This window comes from Dermochelys coriacea, chromosome 4 (genome assembly GCF_009764565.3).
Source record: "Dermochelys coriacea isolate rDerCor1 chromosome 4, rDerCor1.pri.v4, whole genome shotgun sequence".
Classification (NCBI taxonomy): domain Eukaryota; kingdom Metazoa; phylum Chordata; order Testudines; family Dermochelyidae; genus Dermochelys; species Dermochelys coriacea.
This window is the reverse complement of record NC_050071.1, coordinates 68658236-68680260: the sequence shown is the minus strand read 5'-3', so window position 1 is coordinate 68680260 and position 22025 is coordinate 68658236. Positions and strand designations below refer to the sequence as shown.

Sequence of the window (22025 nt, the reverse complement as noted above, 5' to 3'; positions counted from 1 at the left end):
TTAACCCATCCTATTAAATTTAATAGAGAATTAAATCCCTGTTAAATAATTCTCTAGGATTCTTTAAAAACTGTATTCAATTTCCCTCCTATTCAATTTTATAGAACTTTTCCATAAGAGAAGGGACATTGTTATGGGACGAGTGATCTGATATGAATAAGGGATGTGTGCGTGTGTAAACAACATCGAATAATAAAAATGTAACTTGCAGCTTGATCCAAACAATTATTTGAAGGTTGAAACTTATTGAGGAAGATGCTAGGCTGACAGCACTAGAAAATGAAGTCCTCTGTTGATGGATAGGTTTCAGAGTATCAGCCGTGTTAGTCTGTATCCGCAAAAAGAAAAGGAGTACTTGTGGCACCTTAGAGACTAACACGTTTATTTGAGCATAAGCTTTCGTGAGCTACAGCTCACATCATTGGATGCAGATGAAGTGAGCTGTAGCTCACAAAAGCTTATGCTCAAATAAATTTGTTAGTCTCTAAGGTGCCACAAGTCTTCCTTTTCTTTTTGTTGATGGATAGAATCATAGAGCTGGTGTACTACAGACATTGTTAACTTCCCCAGATTGCTCTTTAAAAGTTAGGGTATATCTACGATATGGAAATGATGCCCACCATGGCAGTGCAGTATAAACTCAGCCTACACTGCCAAAAGGAGTTTTTCTGTTAGTATCAGAACACCACCTTCCCCAGTGACAGTAGCTACGTTGATGGAATACTTCTGTTGAAATAGCTGCATTGATACTGGGGGTTAAGTCAGCATTGGTCAGTGGTGTGTTTTTCCCCCCACACCCTGACCAATATATCTGTGTTTTCTAAGTATAGACCAGGCCTTAGAGGTTAGTTCATTCTCTCCGTCCATTCAGTCCTTAACCCTTTATATTAGACTTCCAATTATTATTATTAATATTAGTACCTAGAAATCTCAACTGAAATCAGGGCCACTTGTGCTAAATCCTGTATAAATCCCTATTGGCAGATATTCCTTGCCCAAGGGTTTACAATCTAAAAAGACAGAGCTGAGTGGGGAACTGATTTGCCCAAGATCACACAGCAAATCAGTGGCAGAACCAGGATTAGAAACCAAATCTTCTAAATCTCAGTCCAGTACTCTATCCACAGGACCACCTTTTTGGTGATGTGTATATCTGCTCACTAGGAATTAGAACATTGTGTCTGACTTCTTTTCATACAGGCTCCTAAAGGATAAAGACTTTCAGTCAGAACTGACCTGCATTTGACTCAAACCAATAATTTAGAGGTGGAAAGTGCTTAAATTCCAGGGTGAAAGGTACTTTGTAAATACTTAAAAAGATAGAGACCATTGCCAATTTCCCCAGGCTATGCAGTCCTTTCAGGCTGTAGAGCAAAGGTGGACAAACTACGGCCCATGGCCACATCCAGCCTGCGGGAGCCTCCTGCCCGGCCCTGGAGCTCCTGGCCAGGAGGCTAGTCCCCAGCACCTCCCCTGCTGTCCCCTCTCCCCTGCAGCCTCAGTTCACTGCGCCGCTGTTGCAATGCTCCGGGCAGTGGGCTGCGAGTTCTTTCCAGGCGGTGCAGCTGCAGAGCTGTGGCCTGACCCAGTGCTGTGTGCTGCATGGTGGCGTGACTGGCATCTGCCAGGCGACATGACTGCCTGTCCTGGTGCTCTGGGCAGCACGGCTGTAATGCCACCAGCTGCTAGTGCTCCAGGCTGCACGGTAAGGGGTTAGGGAGCAGGGGAGGTTGGATAGAGGCAGGGGAGTTCGGGGTGGTGGTCAGGGGGTGGGAGTGTGGATAGCTGTTGGGGAGGTCAGAGGATGGAGAACAGGGGAGTTGAATGGGGGCAAGGGTTCTGGGGGGGCAGTCAGGAAGGAGGGGGGTTGGATGGGGCAATGGGGGGCAGGCAAGGGTTCTGGGAGCAGTCAGGGAGAAGGGGTGGTTGGATGGGACAGGGGTTCCGGGAGCGCAGTCAGTAATGAGAGGAGGAGTTGGATGGGGCGGCAGGGGGATCTGGGGACAGTCAGGGGACAGGGAGGAGTGGATGCGGCAGGGGTCCTGGGGGGGCAATCAGGGGACAGGGAACAGGGGAGGTTGGATGGGGCAGGAGTCCCAGGGGGCAAGAAGCAGGGGGAGTCGGATAGGGGGCAGGGGCCAGGCCACACCTGGCTGTTTGGGGAGGCATAACCTCCCCTAACCGGCCCTCCATACAATTTCAGAAACCCAATGTGGCCCTCGGGCCAAAAAAGGTTTCCTGCCCCTTCTATAGAACCTACAAATATTTTGAGCAGAAGTACTTAAAAATACAACTGAAGTATTTGAGGCATAAAAATAATATACAGCATTCTAGGCTCAATATTCTTACCTTTTCTGACTGCATTGTTTATTCAGTATACTATCTAAAATTATACAAAAATTAATTTACATGTCTGGTCCACGCCTCTATAATATGGTTATCATAGCTCTCCTAGAAATTTGTCTTAGATTAGAGAGTTCCTTGACATGCTCCTGCTGTAGAAATTGCTGACAAACTGATAGTTTGAGTTTTGATGTACAGTTTTTTTGAAATTTAAATTTATTTCAAATCTACCCTTAATTCTCTTATCATAGCCAATGCTTGAACAGACGCAAACAAACAAAAACATGATAGTGTATTTCTTCTTCCCATCTTTTTTCTTTTTCTTTTTAATTGGCCCAAAAGAAATAGGAAAGCAATTAAAAGTGCATCAGAGATCTGGACAAGTGTAGGGTATGTTGCTGGCAGATTCTCTGTGCTGTAGGGATGGTTCCCTGGATCAATGGATTTCTACCCTCAACCCCTTTAGTTGTTGAGAAGCAAGGAGCAGAGGTTGACTTTGTCATTCATTATCTGTGTTGTTGCTGGTACTCCAGCCCAGGGTTCTCACATGTGAAAAATGGGTGAAGTTATCTGCTCACAATCAATCAACTCTTACTTCCTTTCTCTGATCTTCCTTTAATATCAATATCATTATAGACAGTGCAGGTAGCAATGCCTAAAGTTAAGGTTGCCTGACTTCTTCCAGTATAAGACCCTGTTTTCAGTTGTTTAAAGCTTTTCCAAACTTAAACCATTCTGGCAGAAATTTTTGTATACTTGGCTGTCTGCCTAAGACTGATTTTTTTTATTTTTTTTTCACTCCCAAAAAGTTTCAGCTAAAATGGTTCAGCCATTTCTGAGAGCAAGTTTAGAGGAAAATATGTTAATCTGCCTATATTTTTAAAAAAAATTACAAGCATTTCATTGAGAAGCTCTGGCAACTCCTACTTTGGAGCAAGGGCTTAAAATTTGGCAGCGGGGGAGGATCACCCTACTGTTAGATAGGTGTCTCCTTTGTAAAGAGCTTTTGAAATCTACTGATGAAAAGTGCTATATGAGAGCTAGTTATGATTTATTATTTTACCATCTCCATGAACATACGCCCACATTTGGCCAAGTTATCAGCCTCTGAAGAAATCTCATACACAGTAGAGACTTAGTGTTCGGTGGCTACATTCTCTGAATATTTTTACTGCACTGTGATGACCAGAATGAACATGAACCATCCCTACTGTGCAAGGGTTTCATCTCAGATCTTCAGGGGCTGAGCAGGACGCTGGAACAGGTAGCAAGAAGATTGTTTTCTGTTTTCACTCCTCCCTCTGCTGGCACCCAGAGAATGCTGAAAAGAAGTATGAGGCAGCCTGACATGAATGCAGAGCTTTGATGAATGGTGCTATGCATAGGGGGTGAGTGGGGAACTCCGAGTAGGAGATGTAGAGTGAGGGGTTGGGAGCAGAAGCCATGGAGAGGGAGACAATAGAAGCAGAGAAGATAGGAGCAGGGGAGAACAAAGGTGTAGGGTGGGGGAACAGACAGAAGTTGTGGGGAAAGCAGTAGGGAAGAGGTAGAAGTGGAGAGGAAGAGAAGATGGGCAGGGACTAGGGGAGGATAGGAGTAGGGGGAAACAGGGATACGGTGTGGGGGAATGGATAGGAGTTGGGAGGGGATAATAGTGGGGAAGGGAGGGAACAGGAGTAGGACCTGAGGAAACGGATTAGGAGCAGAAGGGAACTGGGAGAAGGTGGGTGGACAGGGGCGAAGGGTCTGTAACCGTTAGAGAACACTCCTATGGTGTTGAACCCAATTCCTGAGTTTCAGCATTCCTTTGCTAGCTAGCAAATAGCTGTGAAACCCAGTAGCAAAGGGTCTGCTTCCCCTTAAAGGCTGGTCCACATAGAAGATAACAACCTTCTATTGCTATCAATTATTTTGTTAGCTCAAGTGATAGAGGACTGTTCTGTGGGGATCAGTATGATTCTACGTGGTGTAATTTAATTTTTATGTTTTTAAACAACTTAGATTTTTAATGTAATTTACCATGTTAAAGAATGTTAAGGTTGCAAAGTCAAGCCTTCAAAACTTATGCAATCTTAATGCAAACTCCATTGTGTGCATTGGTGCTGGAACGTTTTCAGTAGTGGGGATGCTGAAAGCCATCCCCCCTCCCCCTGTCTCCCCTCCACCAAGCTGAGGCTGGGAGCAGGGCTGTGTCTCTGGGAGGGGGAGACCCAGACAGGGGTAAGGGGGCCGAGGCTTTGGCCACAGCTGGGGGGGGGGGGTATTGGGCCAGGAGCGGAGCCCCAGGCAGGGGCTGGCAGCCTGAGCCGGACCTCACATGTGGGGCTAGGAGAAGAGTCCCAGGTGTGGGCCCAGGCATGGGGCCCTGGGAGTGGAGGCCTGCAAGCAGGGAGTGGGGCTGGGCATGGGGCCAGCAGCTGGGGCTTCAGGAACAGAGCCCCGGGCGCAGAACTGGGAGTGGGATCCTGGGCGCAGGCCCCAGGCACAGGGACAGCAGCCAGGGTATGGGGCCGGTGTCCAGGACCCGAGCCCCAAGTGCGGGGTTGGGGAGTGGCATGTGGGGCACAGGGCCGGTGGCTGGGGCGCAGGGTGGGGAGCAAAGTCCCGGGCATGGAGCCAGCAGCTCGGGAGCGGGGCATGAGGCTGGTCCCAGGACCTGAGCTGGGGAGTGGAGTCCCAGGTGCGGGGTCAGTGGCCCCTCATAAAACCTGAGGGTGCTGTAGCACTCCTTCCTGCACCTATGATTGTGTGTATGTATTATGATATCATTTTAATTACGTGATCACATAGTATTTTTTTCCACAATTCATTCAGTACACAGAACTGAGTGTGCTATGAAGGTGAATCACGGTTGTGTAAGGAAGGAGGCTGTTGTCTGTAGGATCCCTGCTTCATTTGTTGCAGAAGTTGAAGGAGTGTAATGAATGAGGCAGAGAACTGAAGGAAGAAAAGGGATGGCATCCTGGTTAATTCAGTGCATTTCCACTGAATGCATCCGATGAAGTGAGCTGTAGCTCACGAAAGCTTATGCTCAAATAAATTTGTTAGTCTCTAAGGTGCCACAAGTCCTCCTTTTCTTTTTGCATCCTGGTTAAGGCAGTCAAATGCCTGGATAATCCCTGCTTTTGCCAAAATTCCTGTGTGAGGCCGGGCAAGTCATGTAAATCAAACTTTTGAACAATGACCATTATATGTTCCTTATTTTCTGGTGCCTAATGTAAGCAAACCCCAGGTGTCTTTGCAGAATTGCTGTGCACTCACACCTGCAACTAAGATCAATGGGAGCTCAGTTCTGGACATGTGAGATGCTATAATGCTTCAGTTCCCTATGTGTAAAATGGGAATAATATCGCCTTGCCTCACAGAGGTGTTGAGAAGATACATTCATTAGTGTTTGTAAAGATCCAAGATACTATGTTGACATTACCTCTGTTCCAAAGAGTAATTCTGTTCCAAAGAGTCACTGTACAAATGGAGGTCCATATTTATTTTGTCTCATTGCCTTCAGATCAGTTTGTCAGTTTATATCTAAATCGATTTTCTAATTCTCAGCCTGGGAAGTGAAAGACTAAAGATTTTGCAATTGGAATCTGTTGATGTGGAAGCCAGGCCAGAAGTCACCTCACTAACCAACAGAAGTATTTGGCTCTACGATGTGTGTGCAGGTACGATAGCAGGTGTGAAAATTGCGGGGGGTTAACAAAATATTCAACCAAATAATTAGATCTGATGCTGAGTATTCTCCAGGAGAAGCTCTGAGTAAGGAGGTGCCTCTTTGACATAGCAAGACGGCATATGAATTGTGCAATAAGGGAACAAAAATGCAGTGGGCCTTTCTGTGGATTGCTGTTTTGGGATGTTTGAGAGGAAATGTCAGCAAAAAATGGTGCTTGGGCATATAAAGTGTGTGTGTGGTTTTTTTCCCCCCAAGCACAAATTTCATTGGGATTATTATCCCATGGCCATTGTGCTAATTGGAATGAAATGATATGAGGGCATAAGGTCTACTTCAGCTAGAAATCAGGGCCAAAATACATATTCCTGCAATAGTCTGTAACACTAAGACCCTCTACAGTGGAATTTTAACTCTAGGGACCTAGTCTAGGGTATTTCTTAAAGATGTGGTTTTGAAATAGTTGGGCCTCATCCACACTGTGGGCCCAAACCTCATTAGAAAGCATTTTAACAAGAACTATCCTTTAACTGAGTTTAAGCATGGTCCTAAAATATATTTAAAGCCCAGGGCATATGGGGCCTAAAGAACCATGTGTAGGAGACTGTGTACTAACATAGGTTGTACTCCTAAGCATTCACTTGACTGATATTCTGGTGTATGCTTCCTTTTTGGGAGGGGAAAAAAACGCATTTTCAGAATTAGGAGGCAATACAAATTAAGGGCCAGATTCTATATCAAATCTACACGGCGGAAAAGCCTAGGCAAAGTCTGAAAAGTTGGCTTTTGGTTTGTACATGGCATGGATGGACTACTTAACTATGATGGTTCTTGCACATATGTACAAAATTAAACTGATGACAAAATTTAGGGTTGGGAAGTAATTTTCTTTCTGGGGCTTACCAGCAGGGACTCAGAGGTATACTGAAGGGGATCTCAAAAGGCCTTTGTTAAAAATTCCACTACCAATCTGAAAGGAGAGTTAGGGATATTTCCTACCCTCTAATAGAGTCTCTCTCTCCATCCGGAAGAGAGCATCATCAAATCATGACTAAATCAACTCTACCAGAGATGACCTCATAAAAATACTTCTAAAAATTCAGTGGTGTTCTTTGGAGAAGCTCAGGTTGCTCCAAATATCAGGTAATTAAAAATATGTCCCTGAAAGGGGTGTGGAATATTGCCCTTCTCTCAGACAAAGATCTTTACACAACACCAAATTATACAAGCAGAACACTATTCTATCAATATATGCAATGTACATTTCTGGAGCAAAGTATAAATGTTGCAGCAAAATACAGCAAAGATTGCCTCCTTCCTTGGTTATAATTATTGAGAGTTTCGGGGTTTTTTTTACCTAAAAGGTGATCATCAGCTTGAAAATCGCACTTCCATCAGAAATGTTTTACCTACAAGTGCCAACTAAGACGACTATTACTACATTTTGAGCTAGCAGTGTGATTCCTAGCTCACATAGACATACTTGTGCTAGTTCTCATCTGAGCTAGTCCACTAAAAATAGTAGTGTAGCCATATAGCACAGGAAGCAGCGGTGGTGGCATGGGCTAGCCATTCCACATACCAACCCACCCGAAGCCTGTGGGTATATACTTCTGGCAGCTATCCCATACTACTATTTTAGTGTGCTAGTTCAGAAGAGAGCTATCATGAGTGTGTGATCTGGGAATCACACCCCCAGCTTACAGTGTTGATGTAGCTTAAGGTAACTATAACCAAAGAAGATTAGGGGGGAAAGAATCTCTTCCCTGCTCCCTTTTCTTGTTTTTCTTAGCTTTGTGCATTTGGAAGCATTTTGTATAAAATCAGTTTCACTGCCTGATGGGTCAGCTGCACTTCCCATCTCTACATGAACTAACATCATGACATCATGCTCAGGTGCTACTCTGGGGAAAATCAATTTCATAGTGTTCGGCAGGCCCTCAAAGTAACCGCAGTGACAAAGCTGAAACTCAAGATGCAGTAGCAGAGTAGCAATTGGGGGGATGACTCAGGCATGAGGTGAAACCTCTGGGTTTCCCATTTCCTTTGGAGCACTGAGAAGATATCAGTGTAAGGTGCAGGCAGGTACAATTTACACATAGTACACTTCCTGCAGTTGTGGATTGTAAGCTCTTTGAAGCAAGGACTGTCTTTTGTTCTGTGGTTGTACAGTGTCTATCTCAATGAGGTCCTGGTCCCTGACTAGGGCTTTTGGGCACTACTGCCATATAAATAGTATTAATAATAAATGAAAGGAAACTCTGGTGAATCACAGTCCTTCCAGTTTCAGAGTAGCAGCCATGTTAGTCTGTATCCGCAAAAAGAAAAGGAGGACTTGTGGCACCTTAAAGACTAACACATTTATTTGAGCATAAGCTTTCGTGAGCTACAGCTCACTTCATCAGTCCTTCCAGTCTGTCACTTTTTTTGTTTGTTTGCGCAGAATTGATATTTTTATATTTGAATCTAGACAAAGTACTTACTAACTGTAAGGGCTCCTATGAAGACATTAGGGTTTCTTAGGTAAATTATGAATGCACCTATCTAGTGAGTTGTATTAATGCTTTTTTTTCCCCCTTGCCTTTTTTTAAGGAAAAGACACAGATATATTGGGGCCATATTAATTTGTAACAAAGATTCCTGTAAAATTTTCAGAAAATGTGTCTTTTAGGTATTTTAATTATTAGCTATTTAATTAGGTAATAATAATTAAAACAACAACAAATAAACCCCTAAAGAAAATTTAAAAGCAGACACTCCTACCTCACCTGCAGAATGACCACCCATCTGTTTCTGCAGTACTCTCTGCTGTCACTGGTTTGGAATTTGAAATCTGCTTCTTAAGAGGCACTAGTCATAATTTTTTTAGCATTTTCAAATTAAACAGATGATTGTTGCTTGACACTAATATATTCCATGAAAAATGCTAAGCTTGTGCAATTCTGGATCTGATCATCCCTCGCTTGTTAACTTTCAAATGTGCAGCCATCCCATGAGACGCACCTTAGGTCTCCGGGCTTGTCTACACCATGCAGCTTTTAGCGACTAGGCTGTGTCGGCACAGCCTTGTCACTAAAAGTCAGCATGTGTAAATGCTCTTTGTCGGTACTTTGCCGACAAAATACTTCCAGCCCCGCGAGCGGCGTTAGCTTTGTCGGCAGTAGAGTACTCCTGTGACAAAGCCATGTTCACACTGCCACTTGCATTGGCAAAACTTTTGTCTTTCGCGGGGGAGCTTTTTTAAGTATCTATGAAAGACAAAAGTTTTGTCAACAACTTCACAGTATAGACATACCCACAGAAGGGAAAGTCTTTAAACAAATTATCATTATACTATAGTGAAATCTGTCTTGAATGATCATCTAAGGGAACGGCAAAAAAAGTTTGCCTTGTCAAGATGATCTTTAATGTGGTTACTTAAGGCAGGGAGTTGCTTATTGTAGACTTTAGTTCAACTTTGATTCATATTTCCCAAGAAAAAATTCAGTGAATAATTGCAGAATTTTTTACTCTTACTCCTAGTTTTTAGGCTGCTTAGGATAAAAATGATTAAATAGTTTTATAATGATATGTTGTTCATTTTGAGTATACCTGATGTGTGACTACAAAGTACCATAATTATTTTTTTAAATGAATTTATTTAGGAAGTTTGAACAGGTTTACAAATCCTTGCCCTGTAAATATAAGAAACAGTACAATAATAATTACGAAAGTGAGTACAAAATAACTGTTTTTAATAAACCTACTTTAAATCAATTAACTTCTACAGATTTCAGCTACTTTTCTAAATTGCAACTTCCAAGTTCTTAGATGCCATTTTCTATTCAAGACATCCCTCACCCACGTTGTCTCTCTAATATCCTGGAACCAGCATGGCTACAACAACACTGCATATTTTTTGTTTAACTCATCCTTTGTCTCTTCTGGATGTGGGCAGTCATTAGCAGATACAACTTTCAGTGGGGGAAAAGTTAGGATATTCCTGGTGAATTTCTTGTGTAGACAGGAACAGACTAAAGAGAGTAGTTATCTGAGAGACAATTTCAAATGATTCTCTCGGGTACTTTGCTTGTTTACAATTCTGATTTTGAAGACCAATTTGGTTTGCAGATTTAATTGAAACCTTTAAGTGTTGCTGCAAATTATCATAGGGAATATTTTTGTCATAAAGCAACACTGTAGTAACACATAGACATTTTGTTTCCCTACTGAGTCAAGCATGGTGTACTCGTATTAATATTTTGACCAAGGACTTTAAATCTATTAAAGTCTATGCCAGTCAATTTGAAATATTAACCCTTTCAAAATCCTGCAAACAGTTGCCACCTCTGCACCAAGGTGCTGTATGTATTTTACATATGAATCTTCTTCCTGGGTTGTACTAGGAGCTTCCTGATGTTTTCCTTTAACCTCTTCCTCCTGACAAAACATGGATTGAATCTTTGGCTTTATTCCTCTCGAATCAACTGCTGAACATCTCTTTTTTTTTTTTTTTTCTGTTTGATTCATTTATTTAGCTGCCATGGGCAAGAAGGTTTGGGTTTTTTTACAGCTAACAGCAGGAGAGGAGAAAATTGCAAAGGCAGAAGAGAGGTGTATGATATTTTTCACTTTGGTGTCCTCTCCTTTCACTGAAAAGCAAAAGCTTCTCATTCCTTAAAAAGTATAAAGAAAGGAGGATCCAGGTTTAGATCCAAATAAAATAAACATCTAAGAGAGAGGGCACAGGCAAAAACTGCAGTTTTGTGTAGTAAAGCATTTAATTCCTTAAGAATTACTGAGTTCCTCTTACCCTTTTTTCTGTATTTATGCATATGCTGTTAGGCTATGACTACACTACAGCCTCTGCTGGCAAATCATATGTCGCTCAGGGGTGTGAATATTCCATCCCCTGAGCAACATAAATTACCCTGACATATGCATTTCTGTGCATAGCGCTAGGTCACCAGGAGAGCTTCTCCCGCTGACTTAGCTTCTGCTGCTCAGAGAGGTGGGTTTTTTATGCCAATAGGAGAGCTCTCTCTTGTTGGCATAGAGCGTCTTCACCAGACGTGCTGCAACAGCAGAGCTATATCACTACAGCTGCACTGCTGCAGCGCTGTATGTATAGACATATCCTTATTTTGGAAAGGGACAGTGCCTTAAAGGTAACCTATTAAATATCCTTGTTTAGTGAAATGAGTCGGATTGCCCACTCTTAATTTGGATAGTAGCAAAGGCATGGTAACTAGCCTGGTAACAGCTCCCAAGTGGTGCAGGGGTTTTGTTATCTGGTGTGGATATTTCCGGTTTCTAAATAATTATGGATACAGCCTCATCTTCTGCATATCCAGTTCAAATGGATTCCAGGTAAATAGTGACAGCAAGATGTTAACATCTGAGGCCTTGTCTATGCTAGACTATTCTGGTTCATTTTGATTTTTGCTTAAAATTGCTTACAGCTGCTAACACTGGGATGATCTACCAGTGGTGGCAAGCGGCTACACTGTTGTAGATTGCCCACCAGTAGCTGTCAGTGTTTTAACCTCCGGATTGTCTAGACCCGCTGGGAGCAACAGTACTGGAGCGGTACTAATAGTAGCAAGGGAAGGAAATCTTGAGGTGGGTAGGGGAGTCTAGTGCAAACAGAACCTTACAATCTGCTGAGCCCTCCTGTAAGGTGCTGAGCTCCCTTAAAGCTGATGAGAACTGAGCCAATCAAGCTCCAGGGGCTTTTGGCACTAATGGGTATCCATGTTAGCTGCTGCCATTGAGAGGCAAAAGATTGAATCAGCATGGGCATTGAACTAGATACTGCTAAAATGCCCTAGTGATGGGCACAATATAAAAGTATGAATAGAATTGGCTTTCACATATTTTAGGAGTGGTGCTCGGGAGTTGAGGCATGGCAGGAAGCATTGGCAGGTAAAGGTTTGTTTCTGGAAGGGGAAGGGTGGTGTTTCTACTGCTACTGCTCCTGCTGTACCTGTTCTATGGATGAAGGGCCCACAAAGACCATTGAAATCGATGGGAGTCTTTCTATTGACTGCAGAGAAGTTTGTATCTGGCCCCAAGAGAGGACTTCACTCTTCATGCTAGTCAAAGATTATTTTTATGAGCATTACAAAATAAACAACTAAATACAGGGATAAAAATCCGAGGCACTGGGGACGATGAGTGTGTATGGAGGGGGAAAGCCGGAGGTCGGTTACATTAGGTTACACTGCAAAATTTGACTTAGCATTAGGAAATGCAGTTCACAAGACATATTGCATCACATTTTTAGAGAGACAGTTGAATTTGGCAGTTACCCAGTGGTGTTCTGTTTGGTTTTTGTGGTTAGTGAATACTCTTAGATTGCAGATTTCTAGTAAATAGTCAGCAAATTATGTGGCCTGAGGCCCTGAGAAATTCTATAGAGTCCCACTTATAGAGTCCCACTTTAAAAAAAAATGTATATTTTGCAAAGGAGATGCAGCTCCTTCCCCTTTCATCTTATCCACTTTTGTGGCTTCTGCATCTTTTGAGAAATACAAGGATGTTTGCTATTAGTACAAAAGATAACTCTGATGTACACCAGATCTGCAGGCTTTACTACTTTATTTATTTATTTATTTTATTAAAGAATTCTTCAATTAGGTAGTAAAAGTGTCTGAATAGATGTGTATCCCATTCATACACTGAATCCTTACTATAATTTTTGGCCATGTCTGTACAGAAAGTGCATTTCCTTTATAAAGAACAGGAAATCATGTTTGCAGCTGAATTTCTTCTTCTTGTTTGTTCAGATGAGAAATCTGCGTTAACCCTCTCTACATCCCGCCAACAATTAAATATTATGCCAGAAATGTTTACAATTATACAGCCTGAAAGGCTTATACACATTTTCAACTTCTTTGCACAGTCAAGCATGTAAGTAACTCTTTGCAGGACTGAGACCATAGGTACCTCACAATGTATTGGCCTGATTTTACATTCTGATTTTATAGCCTTCAATTATGTGAATAGTCTTTTTACTCACTTATTAATTTAAATAGGACCATTTGCATTCCTGAGGCTTGCAGGACTGGGTTTTATATGAGGTTTGCAAGTATAGTGGAGCAAGTATGTCCTAGCAAACAAATTAGTTAAGGAATCCTTCAAACTGATATGCATTAGAGATCAGGACTAATTCTACTGATCAGATCACACATTTCCTTGAATCATTATTAGTCTTTCAAATGTATTTAATAAATAGCCATTCTGGTTTTTTTACTCTATGGATTGATCATGCATAGTCTAAATAAAAGCTGCATTGCTCAGTTGTTATTGGTCATATAAGTCAGATAATATTGTTTGTTTTCATTGATTGGGTAAATACACAAACAATTCTACAACAAACACTAAAATCCGGTTTGAAATTTGCTTTGCATGAATATTTGTATCAGTAAATTTGGATTGTTCAAATGTTTGGCAAAAAGTTGACACAACGGAGTTCAAAATGGTTTCATTTAAAAAAAATTCAAGGAAATATTCTTAAGAAATGTATTTGCATTATGCCTCAGCTCTAAGTAAAAGCATATGAATTTCATTTAGTTCAAGCTATGAAATAAGATCAAGTTCTTAGAATAATTTTCAAACGTAGTAGTATGATTTACAAATACATTGTAATTGAAGTGACTGCCTATATTTGAGGTTGCACAAGCAGTTTCTATCTTTAAGCTCCTGTTTCATTGGATCGTAGCTTTCTGAGACTATTGCCTCTAAGAGAACCACAGTCGAGAATTGGTTTCTACCAAAAGATAAATTAATTTATTTAAAAAAAAAAAATGGGAGAGAAATAGTGGAGGAAATTTTTTTCAAAACAAAGAAAAAAACAATCTCTCTTGTGACTGCTTTCTGAACAGCTCTATAGTTAGAATTAGGAATTGAAAGTTGAAGCCTAGTACAGAAATAGGCCCAATTGAAAAGTGCACTTGAATGTTTGTTTGAAAATTAATTTTGATTTGGCTAAGTTTTGAGCCATACAAAGTTGTGTGTTATGCATAGTATAGTATGTTGAGTATTTTTTCCATAGTTTTCTGTTGTTGTGATTGTGTGTGTTGCTAAGCTTGCAAGGTGTACAGCTCGGAGGTGGGGTAACTGAGGGTATAATTTGGAGACAATGGGGATTGCATGGGTTAGATAAGAGTGCACTGTAATGGTCTTGGAGCTTTATTAATAAGCAATAGTATATAATTTTCTCAACATACAGTAGATAGAATGGCAGTGCTACGGTATAGAGGTGTGAGGGTAAATATTGGAATGTCTGTACTATGGGGAATCTGTCTTATGAAAAATCAATACTTTTTTTTTTTTAAATCCAAACTCAAGACTGAGACTTGCTTTTTTTAAATCAGCATTTCTTAAATTTTGAAATATCCAATTCACCAAAAATGTTAATGATCAAAAAAGATAATCAAATAGTTACTTTGGATTTGTTAGAATTGCAATATCTGGTTGAAATAAATTGTTCATAATATCGTTACATTGCTTTAGCTGTTACACATTAACTAGTGGTGTCATAAGGGCCAGGTAAAGATTTGAACAGAATCAAGTTGAGATCACAATATGCAGAAAGGTTCTGAGTGCCTGTAGTTCCCATTGACTTCACAGTGTACTGCAGGTACTAAGCACCTTCATAGCTCTGATCCGGCAACACACTTAAGCCTCTGCATTACTTTAAAGCAGTGGTTCTCAAATTTCATTGCATTGTGGCCCCCTTCTGACAACAAAGACTACAAGACCCCAGGAGCGGGGACCGAAAACCGCTGGGGTGGGGGGGCAGTGGGGCAGAAAACTGAAGCACTAGGGCTTCTGCCCTGGTTGGGGGGCATGTAACCTTAGCCCTGGACGGTGGGGCTTGGGCTTAGGCTTTAGCCCTGGACGGTGGGGCTTGGGCTTCAAACTTCTGAGGCCCAGGGTCAAATCCAGCCATGGTGACCCCATTAAAATGTTGTCGCGACCAGTGTTCCCCCTAATTTTTCCCACCCATGTGCGGAATGAATTTTGTTATGTGCACCAATATGGAGGTGATGTGTGACACATCACCTTCAGAGCGGAGCACATAACAAAATTCATGTGGTGGGGGTGGGGCTGAGGGGTTCAGAGTGTGGGAGGAGGCTCAGGCCTGGGGAAGAGGGTTGGAATGCAAGGGATATGAGGGCTCCAGCTGGGGCTGCAGGTTCTGGGGTGGGGCCGGGGATAAGGGGTTTGTGGTGCAGGAGGGGGCTCCAGGGCTATGGCGAGGAGAGAGGACTCCCCCCAACTCTCTCTCCCCACAGCAGCACCTGGGCTGAGGGGGAGGGGTGCCTCTTCTTGCTGCTGCAGCTCCGGGGATGGGGCTGCAAGATACATGCCCGGCCCCTGCAGGTCTGCCTGGGGCTGGGTCCAGGCCAGGCCTCCCAGGTTCCGGGCCAGGCTGGGCCACCGCAGCCGGGTCCGGGCCACGCCACCTGGGTTCAGGCCGGTCTGTCCTGGCCGTGGCTGGGTCCAGGCTGCGCTGCACTGCGCCACCCCAGTAGTGGCAGGTCCGGGCCGCAGCATAGTTGGGGCTGGGGAGCCACTCTGGCCACGGCAGGTTGGGGACTGGGCTAGGTTGGGGCTGGGGAAGGGATGCGCTTCCCCATACCATGGCAGGTCTCTGAGCTGGTTCCCTGAGCACCTGCACGGTGCTAAATAGGCTGTTGCATGGCCGTGCAACTTACAGGGAACTTGGGTCCCGACCCACAGTTTGAAAACCCCTGCTTTAAAGCATGAGCAACCCTATAGGCTTAAAGTTATGCACAGGTCAGAGCTTTGCAAAGTTGAGGTGAGAGAGAGCAGAAAAACAGCTATTGGGAAGGTTTCAATGTATGTGAAGAAGCTGTTGAAAACTAATCATACTAAGCATACTAAGTTGTGGCTCATTGATTTGTATTATCAACATTTGATTTACATGATTTCCTCTTAAAACTGTCTTTTGATTTGACTGCCACATACAATAGCACCATAAACCCATATTTAATGCTATTCTTGTACCCTTGCCTAAAATTTATGCTTTGAGCTGATGCATGCAATGCTATGAAAGTAATGAAATTTTCCCAATAAACATTTTTTCTCATGTCAGCTTCTTAATACAAAAACACTCCTGCATTTCAGTCATTATGAAGGGATATTTTGCATTCATCTCACACTGTCTCTGGTAGTTTTCAGAATAGCAGCCGTGTTAGTCTGTATTCGCAAAAAGAAAAGGAGTACTTGTGGCACCTTAGAGACTAACGAATTTATTAGAGCATAAGCTTTCGTGAGCTACAGCTCACTTCATCGGATGCATTTGGTGTGTGTATATAAATCTCTCCTCTGTTTTTTCCACCAAATGCATCCGATGAAGTGAGCTGTAGCTCACGAAAGCTTATGCTCTAATAAATTTGTTAGTCTCTAAGGTGCCACAAGTACTCCTTTTCTTTCTGGTAGTTTTGATATAATTTGAATTGACAGCTACTACTGCATTGCAGGTTTCAGAGTAGCAGCCGTGTTAGTCTGTATCCGCAAAAAAAAAAAAAAAAAAAAGGAGGTCTTGTGGCACCTGAGAGACTAACAAACGATCAAGTAAGCTGTAGCTCACAAAAGCTTATGCTCAAATAAATTTGTTAGTCTCTCAGGTGCCACAAGTACTCCTTTTCTTACTGCATTGCAGTGGTTGCTAACAGGAAAGCAGGAGGATGTTAAGCAATACCCATAAAAGAAAAGAAATACAATCTTAAATGAGAACTTGTAGGAGAAATATCTTCTTCTGGACCACTTAATTGGGGGCCGGAGGAGGAGAGGTGCTGTCTGAAATATTTTTTGAGGGCAGTCTTGGTACTGAAAGTTGAAGATGTCAAAGCCGTAACACTTTGATGCTGGGACACTGACCACCCATGCATTACACAAGACAACATATTTAATGCAAATGGAAGTTACTTAGATATAGTATGCAGACCCTGCACTGGTGAATGGTAAGAGGCCATCAAGAAATACTGAATTTAAAAAAATTATTGAATCCTCCTTCAGAGACTACCAGCCTATTAGGTATCTCACTCTCACTTCTTTAGTCAGTTGGAAGTAATGCCTTTGCTGTAGTGGCCCCTAAGGGGTGATCCTCTCTTGACCCTTTGTGTCAATCTCATCTTATCTATTCCAACTTCTAGGGCCTGACATAGAAGTTAGCCTTGAAGGAAGCAAGCTGTATCCAAACTATGTTTAGCATGCATATAGAACATTGGGAACACAAGGGGTGATTTCTTGATTCCATTGAAGTCAATGGCATAACTCCTGTTGGCTTCATTGGGGCCGGATTTCACCCAAAGTATGTTATAAGTGTGCTAGGGGATATGTTGTGGTTAATACAGTATATTTCTTTAGTCCAGACAAGCTATTATATTGTAAGCTCTTCTGGGCAGGAATTCCACCTTCCTAGGTGTCTGAACAGTGGCAAGCACACTAGGCTCTACTGTAACAGGTTATACTAGTGCAGCATAGATGGAATGCTGATCACCTAGAACTAGTCAAAAATGGATTTTATTTTCCATTAAAAGTTTTTTGTTTTATTCCAAAGTTTTTTGTTTATCAGGAAAAGAGCTGTGGAATTTTTTCTGGAGGGTCTCTCCCCCCCCCCCAAAGAACGGAAACCAATTTTTTGTTTGGGGTTTTGATTTTTCAGAGCAAACTCAAAAAATAGAAATTTTCTCACAAAAATCTCAATTTTTAACAGAAAGGAATATTTTTGATACGTTTTTGACTAACCCTACCTATAACCATTGTCTCCTGATTGTTATATGACAATTCTGAGCCCCATATTTAGAATGTCCACAATTTTTTGTTGCTTTTGTAGTTTTAAAGAGCCACACTAAACTTGTCAATTTAAAAATAAAAATAATTTCAGTTACTAAGCTCTTGTGCTATCTTTTCTGGGTGGTTTTACAATTATAAGTTTTTATTTTTATTTATTCTATCCCTTGTTGCTGTGTGAAAGACCTGTACAACAGGAGCAATGGACTAAATATGGGTGAGATACTGTAAACACTTAATCCCATTGATTTCAATGTATATTTCTTTACATAAAGTTAAGCATGTGCATAACTGTTTGAGATTTAGGGCCTATATACAAGGGAAACTCTACAGAGAACAGTCACAAACAAAATGGAAAAAAAAATCACTGACTTTTTTTTAGTTCAATCCTATGTGTTCATGTAGTAATAATGAATGAAGCATTTTCAGTCAGAACTGTGACTTTTTTTTAAAAGTTATCAGTTTAAGAGCATAGTTTTATTTTTCAGTATTTCTGTGTGGTTTTTTAACATTCTATCCTGAGTTCATGTACAGTACTGTGTGTGACAGGTTATGGAACTCTATATAAATAGGTTTATTGTCATCAGGAAAGAAAAAGAAATACATGCAACATATGTGTATTTTTATTTTTACCCTTGGGAAGTTATAATGGGTCCTATTTTTGCAGGACCATATCAGACTGGAAAGCCTTGCAGAGAAGAACATAATTTCAGAATGGTTTCATGTACTACATATAGATATTTGCCATAAATATGGCAACCAAGGTGTAACTCATTTAGGGATCTAAACAGCACAGTAAAGATGTTTATTTGAATTGTACTTAGATTTTGAAATCATTCTACTCTCTCTCTCTCTCTCTCTCTCTCTCTCTCAAAGCATTAGCTTTGCTTCTTGATTGTGCAAGATTTCTTAGTCCCTTTCCACCCAAAAGCCCATTGGACATATATGCAGATAACCTTGTGGTGTTGCCTCTGTTTTCAATTTACTCTGCAGACGTTTCCAGCTAATAACAACAGACCAGCCAGTAGTAACCTTTTGAACACTGTGTGTACTCCTGTGTTCATAGATCCAAAACACATTCCAAAGCTGACAGCCTGTTTTTGTCCCACTGACATGTATGTTTAATTTAATGTTTAATGCAGCCTTATAAATCTTGACTTCATGGGACTAGGTGCTTTACAACCTAGAGTAGACGAAGAGTGCCCACTTTCAGAGCTGATTTTGTAAATGCTGAGAAACAATGAAGTTCTCTCCCCGTAAATTCTAACTCACCCCAGTAAAATACCCTGCTGTAAACTAATGAATTATCACATCAGTACCAAGTATCTTCATTTTACAAGTCAATACAACCTGCCACCTACATTGTTTTTCAGAAAAAAGCACGATACTTCAGGACAAGTGGCTGGGAGGAGCAGGGAAGAAAATCATAGCATGGTAACCTTTATGGGAAGTCTTGTAGAATTTTTAATAGAAAATAATAGCCTTTGTATAGGTGCTGGGGTGTTTTGTTTTTTTGTTTTAAGCCCTTCTGTAGAATTAAACGGAATTATATCCCTAAGTGAGTGTCAGTCCCTATTATATTCAGTAGGTTTCTATATAGGACCAGAAGTTCTCATATGTATTGGTGGTGCTAACATTTTTTTTTTTTATGTATACTATATCCTGTAACAGTTAGGCCTTGTCTACACTACAGAGTTTTGTCAACAAAAGTCATGTCGACATTCAAAAAGCGCTATAATAAAAATAGGTATTGCATGTTCGCACTCACTCTCTCTGTTGGCAGAGCATGTCCACAGTTGGGGCACTATCATCGACAGTGTGAGCAATGCACTCTGGGTGCCTATCCCACAGTACAGCTTGAAATTTTCTCCCGCTAGGTCTTGTGGGCAGGCAGAGTGGATCGCAGAGCATGTTGGGACCGGGCTCAATGTACCATGATGCATTGCTCTCTGTCCCAACATTCCATGGGCTTCCAGCTTTCTTTTGTGGCATTTTTCAACGGCCCTTGTTTGCTGTGCACCTTGGCATCTTCGTGAGAAGCGATGGATCCCACACTGCTCTCCTATGCTCTAAAAACTGTCATGAAGACATCGCGGATGGCAGTACAGTTAATCACGAAGTTCCAAACTGAAGAAGGCTCCCAGTTACCCGACATGCTGTGTGATATGGATAGGAGCAACTTCAGATTGCTTTTGGCATTCACAGAACAGCAGTAGATGGTGGACCGTTGCTTTTGGGCTCGGGAAAGAAGCACTGAATGGTGGGATCGTATCGTCATGCAGGTCTGGAATGAGAAGCAGTGGCTACTGTTACCAGCTTTGCCTGTTACTTTAGGGTATGCTCATTTATTAGGGTTACTCTTCGGGGGGGGGGCTGTACTTCTATCAATGTACTGCTTGTGTCACTTGTGTTCTCGTACGGAGTTCTGTTTCTCCCTGCTACAAATTCCCTCCCAATGGAGCTATTCTGTAGGACCTAGGTTCCCTAGTACTGGGTTCTTCCAGCCCCAGAATCAGACTCTCTCACACACACACACACACACATTAACAGAGTGCATCTGAGAGGACCAGGTTAATCAGCACTCCCAAGCTGACCCCTTATATGTCCCTGGACTCAGTAGGCTGGGTCGAGCAGCACTTCCAAGCTGTCACCCACATAGGCCCTTGGACTCAGCAGACTGGGATGAACATCACCTCCAAGCTGTCACCCTCTTATGCCATCTCTACTGCACTGGAATAGAGCATGCCTGAGCAGGCTGGGTCGAGCAGCACTTCCAAGCTGCCACCCTCATATGTCCCTGGTTCAGCACATCTCTATCCCCACTTTCACATTACAGTTGTTCTGGTAGTAACTCACTTAATGAGCAAACCGCACAGGATTTTTGGGCGCTGCAGGGATCTTTTAGCTTAGATACGAGGAGCGTTGCTGCAGAGCGAATGAGGAAACCAAAACACACCCAAGGGAGGGGCGGGGAGAGAGAAGCAACCAGCTTACTCATGAAAGTTATCTGTTGCCAGGTAATAACCATAGGGGAGCCAAATAAACAAAACAGTTATAATAAATCTAACTTAAACTTGATTATAAAAGTCAGGTTTACAAAACTAAAACTGATCACAAAAGTCAGGGTCAGAAAGCTATACCTAGAGAGAGAGAGAGAGAGAGCTGGGTTCTCACACTCCATGAAGCTTGAATAGATCGGTCCCAGGTGGTGGTGATAGCTGAAGGAGACAGGCAGAGCCTCCAGCATGATCAGTTGGAGAAGATGAAGTCCCAGTGGAACTGATACAGATTTTGGATCCAGGCATCAGAACACTTACCTGAGCATAGGTAGGAGTTTTTGTAGAGAAACAACAATGGTTCAAGGGAGAACACTAGGTAAACAAGGGAGAATACCAAAGTTGTTTTGTTCAGGCTAGACCATGGAAGCTGATCATTCCTGGCTTTGGGCAATGTTCCTTGGAGGGAGTTCACAATGCAATTGGGGAGCTTCACTATTTTGGATACCAATAAAGGCTTTATTACTAGAATTGGTCTGATAACTACTGAGCTGGGTGTGTGCAGGTGTGGGTTCATTAACATCTGGAGGAGAGATCCTGCATCATGCAGTGTTTCCCTACTTTTCTGGTCCCATAATTCCATGCAGTTCTTGTCTTGGAATCTCTGTTCTCCATTCTTTATGCTAATGGAGATGCCTCCTTGTCCCATCTTCAATGCAAATGAGGCTAGGGGAGTTTCCTTAATTCTGTCATCCTTATCGCAGGGTATGTGTCCCACTGCCTTTTCATTGCTTTTCTGTAAGTCTTATTTCTGATACAGATTTGGTTCAAGCAGGGGCGGGGGGGCTTTTGTGAGTCAGACAGGCTCGGTACTGCGCCCTGGTTCCCCAAGAACACAGAATCATAGAATATAAGGGTTGGAAGGGACCTCAGGAGGTCATCTAGTCCATCCCCCTGCTCAAAGCAGGACCAATCCCCAACTAAATCATCCCAGCCAGGGCTTTGTCAAGCCTGACCTTAAAAACTTCTAAGGAAGGAGATTCCACCACCTCCCTAGGTAACGCATTGCAGTGTTTCACCATCCTCCTAGTGAAAAAGTTTTTCCTAATATCCAATCTAAACCTCCCCCACTGCAACTTGAGACCATTACTCCTTGTTCTGTCATCTGCTACCACTGAAAACAGTCTAGATCCATCCTCTTTGGA

The 22025-nt window shown here is 42.2% G+C and overlaps 1 long non-coding RNA gene across 2 annotated transcripts in view; it reads left to right on the top strand.

The window, feature by feature from the left end:
* The window catches only part of LOC122459876, a 44684-nt gene that overhangs the window by 14010 nt on the left and 8649 nt on the right, over positions 1-22025 (top strand). For both annotated transcript variants that reach the window (XR_006280833.1, XR_006280834.1), the window contains one exon: positions 5896-6008. This is a non-coding gene — a long non-coding RNA (uncharacterized LOC122459876). The remainder of the gene's footprint in view (positions 1-5895; positions 6009-22025) is intronic.